This window comes from Schistocerca cancellata, chromosome 4 (genome assembly GCF_023864275.1).
Source record: "Schistocerca cancellata isolate TAMUIC-IGC-003103 chromosome 4, iqSchCanc2.1, whole genome shotgun sequence".
Lineage (NCBI taxonomy): Eukaryota > Metazoa > Arthropoda > Insecta > Orthoptera > Acrididae > Schistocerca > Schistocerca cancellata.
In genome coordinates this window covers 504,844,714-504,852,044 of record NC_064629.1, presented here as the reverse complement: position 1 = coordinate 504,852,044, position 7,331 = coordinate 504,844,714, and the positions used below count along the sequence as shown (strand labels likewise).

Below are 7,331 nucleotides of genomic sequence, written 5' to 3'. Positions count from 1 at the left end.
CCTGTCTGTTTCAGGAATAATGATAGTATTGATTTGTCTCGAATCTAAGACAAGCCTGATCGATCCATTTTTCTTCTCAACAACATGTAATGGGTTGTTGTATGAGCTTACTGCAGGCTCAATAATGCCCTCATTAAGCATAGATTGTATTTCTGTTCTAACACGGTCCCTATAATGCGCTGGAATTACGTATGGTCTAACACAAAATTTAGTATGCTCACGAACACGATATTGGTGTTGAAATCCCTTGATTGTTCCTGTTTTGTGAGTAAAAACTGTGGAATGTGCTTGTAAAATCTCAAAAAGGTCCTGCCTATCAGTGTCATTACAATTCTCAATTGTTTGAATTTTATTCTGAATTAACTCATTAATTTCAAATATGCTGTCGATGTCATCCCTGTCAGTACTTGCAGAGTGAGTGTTAGTGTCTAGTTCCGTAGAAAATTCCGAACTGATGTCTAACAGAACGTAAAGCCGATTAATTTCCTCATCATGATTAGAGAGCCAGTCTTCAAATTTCAAAGCTATTGACTTAACTTCTTTCTCTAAACTTATTTCAGCATCGTGAAAGCTTAAGACTGCTTTGTATTCATTCAAAAAGTCTACTCCCAGTATAATTTCCGTCGACAATAATGGAACAATAAGAAAGTTCATAGAGAAGCTGTGGCTTTGGCAAAAGAATTCTAAATTGGTTTGTTGGCGTACATCTACACTTTTTCCAAAGATTGCACCTTGTAATTTAATGTTACGTAACGGAAGTGTGGGGCAATCGTTCGATTTGTTGCATTTGCTAAAAGCTGTTTCACTAATTACTGAAATGGGACTGCCAGAGTCAAGTACTGCCATAAATTTTACGTCATTTACTGTAATGTGAATCACAGGATATGCAATGTTGTTATGTTTTACGTCGTGTTCTTGGAGTAAGATGTCTCTAATGTCTTCCATTCTTACGTAATTACTAGCTACGGCAGCTGCGTCGTCAGTTTCATAAGTACGTTTTGTGGCTGCCAGCGGTGTGAGTCATTGCATATTGTCTCTTTGTTGGCGCGCGTCATTATTGGGATTTGGAGACCTAACTTCTACAAATTCACCATGACGAGAATCCCGCCAGTTCTGATGCAGTTCAGGTCTGTCGTTACGATCATATCGTCTGTCGTCATGTCGGTAGATTCCATAGTTTCTTTCTTGTCGGTCACGTGGTGGAGAATGTCTCCCTGAGTCGTAACTGCGCGCTGGACCGTTGCGTCTAAAGTTATTCTGTCTCCCTTGATAATAATTGTTTTGGTTCCCATATTGTCTGTTTCTCTGATTGTCTCTGTGATAGTCATTACCGCGGAAAGGTGATCTTTCCCTGTAACTATTACTCTGCCAGTGGTTGTCATATGGGTGGTGTCTGTTTTGGTCACGATTTACGTTGTAAGAATAGGCTTGTCGTGGCCATTTATTGTTTCTGTCGTCACAGAATTGTGACGGATGTGACCTGTAGTGATTGTTTTCCTGTTTTCGCATCCCGCGACTGTCTGTGTCAATTTCTAATTCTTGTAAGAGTCCCTGAAAAGCTTCAATGTCGTCTTTGCAACGTCCTGCCAAAATAATATGCCGTAAATGTTCAGGTAATTTCATTAAGCAAATGCGGATGAGTTCTGAGGGGCTGTATGGGTTTGACAGCTACTGATTCTTGTGCAACATGTCTTCAAAATATTTAACAAGACTGGAAAATTCAGATTGTTCAAAGTGTTTCATCATCATGATGCTATGTTTTACTCGGTCTTGTGTAGCTTGTGACCAATATGCCGAGAGGAACGCATGGTAAAATTCTCCTTCACTGTAACAATCGTGAATGACCGATCGCATTCTTACAGCTGGTTCATTCTCCAAGTAGCCACACATAAATTCTAACCTGTGCTCCAATGACCAGTTGGGAGGAAAACAATGATAGAATTGATGGAGCCACACTTGTGGATGAATGTCGTTGGCAGATTCTTAAACGTTTTGAATTTACGTGTAGTAATGAACAGCTTATAGTCAAAATCATCGTGTCGGCGAGTAGCATGTCGGTCATTGTTACATCATGTCGGCGGTTCCATCTCAAATTTCGGTGCACATTGCCAATTTCTTTCATAACTTCCGAAATGCCCTGTGTTATTATTTTGTGACTGTTCCGTATTTCTATGTCCCTCTTCCCGTATTGGAGCGCGAGTGTCCTATGAAATACGTAATTCTTGTATTACCTGTGTCAGCTGATCTTGTACTTCCCGGATTTCTCTTTGGTGTTGCGTATTAATTTGATTCAGATTTTGTTTCAGTTTCCTAATTTGTTCGCACTCTTCTGTGTCATTAAAGACTACCGGTTTTGTGTCATTCAGATTATCATCTACCTTCGTAGATAAGTTAGTGACCTGATCCGAAAGTTCGGCTACTTTCTCTGATAATGAACTAATTTCCTCCATGTGTCTTTCTGAACCAATTTTCAGAGTATCTACTGTGTCCTTTAAGTTTTCCTGAGTTTTTGCAAGTTGCGTAACCGAATCGGTAGATGCAACTAAGTCCATTTTAGCTTGCAAGGTCTCATGATTTTCATGAACAATAGTTTGTAGTTCTTTTATGGCTGCTTCGTGATTCTGTAATGCATTTTCATGACGCGAAAAAATAGGTTGGAAATGCTCACAAATTTGTGTTTTTACGTCATTACAGACTTTTTGACATTTCGATTCAATGTTATGTAACTCAGTAGTTAAATCTTCACGTGTTTGTTCAAGCGTGGTGTCTAACTTTTGAAGCTTTTGCTGTGTTTGTCTCTGATTTTGCTCCAGTGTGTGTAACTGTTGCTGTGTTTGTTTCTGGTGTTGTTCCATTGTGTCTAACTTTTGAAGATTTTGTTCCATTGTGTCTAACTGTTGCTGTGTTTGTTTCTGATTTTGTTCCATTTCTTGCATTAATTGCAATAATAATGTATTAGTGTCTGGAATCTGTTCCTCTACGCTTTTCGGCAGTGCATTTGCACCAGCAAGATTCACATTTTGACAAGCAGAAGATGTGTCTTGACTTATTTGAGAAAACGGTGAGGACCCAAAACCCAAGTCTACAGTATTTGCAATATTGTGTTCTGTCATTTCGGATTCCTGAGGCGAGCTGTTGCCGACCGATCGATCGATAATGCTTCCCTGTTCACGACCTGTTTGACTGTCTACACCATTATTTGCCGCCCGCTCCATTTCCCTATGCAATTACCAAATTACTACTTCGAATGTCTGTTAATTCACTACCCAGTGGTGCTGATAAGCTACGCTCGTCGTCACTATTATTTCTCAGTTTACTTTGGAGCCGAGTGTTACGTTTTTCACACGCCATTATTGTCACAATATTTCACACGACAACACAGAAAAACACAATTTGAATAGCAAAAATAGGAGAACACATTAACATAGCACTGAAAATAATATCTAGTTAATTGCAAGCGTAGCTGCGAAATACTTGGTGCAAATCTACCTGCATGCCACAACTGTTTTACTGTACAACAATGAAAGACTGCAACTACAAAGGAGATTCTCTCTACAATTACGCGCTAGCAATAAACAAAATCTACGCTAATTACACAAACTACAAGAAAAAAATCAGAAGATTCCAGTGAGGTATCCTAGGCTAAGGGTCGACATATGAAACGTCCCCTTAGAACAAATTATACATGACTGTGCTTAAACTGACACACAATATTTTTAGCGCAACGCAATCTGTCTATCAAAGATCCCTGCAAAAGAATGGCCCTGAGTAACATTAAACTATACCTTTCAGAAATCACTTACCTCACAAAAATCTTCATTACTCGAACTACTGCAATACAGCGAGCGCCACTACTGCCAGCTAAATAAAAGATACAAACTACTGAAGGCACTAACTACTGATAGGGATAGTTAGCAAATGAAAGATATTAATAGAGAGCAAACAATGTATTTACCTTAATAGTCATAATATATATAGCAGTTCATGACAAATTACAAAACTCCGCCATCTCTCTCCCCACATCCACCACTGCTGGCGGCTCACCTCCAACTGCGCAACGCTACGCGCTGTTCACATCCAGCTGCCGCTGCCCAACACTACAATGGCAGACAACAATGCAAACTAGCCACAGGCTGCACACAGCACAGCCAGTGATTTTCATATAGAGCGCTACGTAACGTTGCCAATAAGAAAACATAAACAGCCTACTTACATAAAGAAAACATAAACAGCCTACTTACAACCCCTCTAACCACTATGTTGATTCTAGTTCTAAATGACTTTATACATTTGACTTCGGTGTGGTTCGCTGTACTCTGTGGCGTTGTGGGGCACTTTTGGAGGCATAGGAACTCTCGTGTGGCTGCTGTAAGACGATATTAACATCGTTTCGCAGTGAACATTTGGTGTGGTATGGTGCACAATCAATTACTCGGACCGTATGTCATTCCACAGCGCTTGACTAGCAAAGTGTATTGACAGTTTTTGGAACATGAATTTGGTGGTCTGCTTCATGTTGTCACGCTCGCTCGCGACACTGTACATTTCAGGCGGGAGGTAGCAGAGTATCTCAATGTTTCCAGAATGAAATTTTCACTCTGCAGCGGAGTGTGCGCTGCTATGAAACTTCCTGGCAGATTAAAACTGTGTGCAGGACCGAGACCCGAACTCGGGACCTTTGCCTTTCGCATGCAAGTACTCTACCAACTGAGCTACCCAAGCACGACTCACGCCCCGTCCTCACAGCTTTAATTCCGCCAGTACCTCGTCTCCTACCACAGTTTTAATCTGCCAGGAAGTTTTATCTCAGTGTTGCTTGTCGCGATAAGTGGAAAGGTCGTGCAGGCCCAGTCGCTTGGCCCACCATATCCCCCTGGACTTGTACCTTTGGAGTACTCTCAAGGAGCTCGTTCATGGTGTTCGAATCGATAATGTAGCACAACTACAGCAGCGAACTGGAAACGGGTGTGCAACTATGCAGAATGAAATGAACGGAGCCTTCAACATTCTGACCGTGGTAAGACGTCCAGCGCGTCACTGTCTTCGTCTACATGGCCATCATTTTGTAGTTGTGTTGAGTTTTTGGCCCATTCGTGACGTTGCTTTCTGGCAAGAATTAATTTTGTGTTGCATTTGTGGTCCCTAGTCTGCTGAACTCTGAAATAAACAGTTTCAGACAAAACGTTATTTGACATTTTACACTTATTTTGATGTGTACATTACACCCACGAAGTGTGTACAGTTACTTTTAAATTTGCCTGTAAGTACAAAATCGAACAGCGTCAGTCTTCTATCTGGACAGAGAGAAGCGTCCGAGAGGTCGCACTAGCGCTGACTTTCGTGTCCCGCCCGCCGCCGGCATGCGTGCAACGCGTCAGTAGCCCGATGACGTAAGTCAGCGGCGCGTTGCCTAATGTTGGCGTCGTTGGGTTAGGCCTTAGAACTTGACTTTCACCGCCAGAACTGTGTTAGGGACACCGGGAAGCCGCTCGGGTTGCGTGACGGTCACTTGGGGCGGGGATGGTGGCGGCTAAATGACGGCAGCCTTGGAAGCGGCGAGGAGCGCCGACCCTGGCGGCTCGTATTTGGCGAGCAACCGCACGCGCAGGCCGCACAGTCTGCGCTGCGCCGCGCCGCCGGACCGCACGCTGCAGAGCTGCGACGCTCCTCGCCTGGGTAAGCGCGCCACCCACCTCTGCAGCGGGCATGTTGCGCGCCAGGGGCGCTTCTTAGTTTACCATTGCTGCCAATGAATCACTTAAAATTTGCATCCCGTTTATATTCGAGATATCGAAACAAAGGTTTTGGCAATTGAGACTGCGCACTGGGGAACGCAATTTTATTGCATGTTTAATCAACCTACCTCCTCAGATGGAGAGCACGATTATTCTCATATCCGGCACAATTTAACCAATGTCTCACAGACGTGGGTAATGATGATCGAGAAGTCCGGGTCTTGTACCACGCGATTTCCATCTTCTTGGTAAACTAAAAGATCATCTGGGGGAAAGAGATTTTTGTGTGATTAGGACGTTCAGACAGCGGTTCTCGAACGGCTTCGTAACCAAGGAGTAGATTTCTATCATCAAGGAACTGGACGATTGATAGAAAATTTCGATCATTGTTTAGAGAGACTTTGTGTCTATGTTGAAAAATAGTGTCATGTAGCTATGTCAGTTGGAGGTGTTGTACAGTATTCAATGAAAGTCACTTAGCTTGCCATAATAAAGTACAACTAACTTTTAGAAGTTCCCTCGTAGCTTCACACATAAGCCGGTCATTTACTTTAACTACAACATACTCTATTCGTGAATTCACGTCTTACTCCGGCGCACTGCCACTCGCAGATTTTTGTACGGTTGAAATTCTTTAATATGACAGTGGAATGCAGCTAAATTCTTACGAATTTTCTCATTTCTCCTTTACGAAACGGCTAACAGTCTCTCCACAAGGTCAACTCTTTGTCACCCGCATCTACATCTACATATTTACTTCGTAAGCCACTGGCAGAACGTATATCGCACCAGTATTATCGATTTTCTCTCCTATTACATTCGCGTATTGAGTGATGAAAAATTAATTTCTAGATGCCACAATCTGACTGGATATTATATGAGTTTTCACACCACCCACACGCAAATGCGCCGCCTGGGAAAATATCGTGATTGCAAGTAATACTCTCCGATAAGTCTCCATTACAATAACGAGTGGCGGCCCATTCACTTACCTGGACACAATCGAAATTTTTATCGTGTCTGCAGTTGACTCTTCGTTTGAGATAACGCACTCCACTATGCCTGTCCAATAAGGCTAAATCCAGTTGCGAACTGGTGTAATGTCCCATAGGAACATATTTTCTTTAGCAGCTGTGAATTTGGTACAATTTCGAACATTTCGAAAGCCTACACTTGTATGCAAAATTTAAGAACGAAAGTAACTTTCGCATCATGTGGACCTTCGAAGTAACTTAACTCAATGGCACTTGGCCAATACATAGAAAGAACTGCTACTGTACAACGGAGAAGATAACTGAAAGTAATACGTAATGAGTCGAACAGAAATGACACTTTTACACAAAGACAATAATTACAGTGAAGTCATCACGTTTTATGATGGTACCCAGAACATTACAAAAGGATGGACATAGTTCTTAATAGAGTGCCTGATCATCACGGACGGTAATGCATGCCCTGCAACGTGCTCCCATTCTGGCTAAAATGTTGGTAAGGAGTTTTTGTGGTAGGGCGTTCCATTTCTCTACCAACTTGACTGACAATCGCTGGATAGACGTTGGTACATTTGGACGTGCTGCAATTCGTCTCCCGAACCCA

General features: G+C 42.3%; 1 protein-coding gene across 1 annotated transcript in view; it reads left to right on the top strand.

Annotated features, from left to right (window-relative positions):
• The first annotated feature begins 5,524 nt into the window (after positions 1-5,524).
• LOC126183489 (cytochrome P450 4C1-like) overlaps positions 5,525-7,331 on the top strand; it is a 242,223-nt gene continuing 240,416 nt past the window's right edge. The window contains exon 1 of the mRNA XM_049925522.1: positions 5,525-5,676. The gene's annotated coding sequence lies outside the window, so the exon portion shown is untranslated. The remainder of the gene's footprint in view (positions 5,677-7,331) is intronic.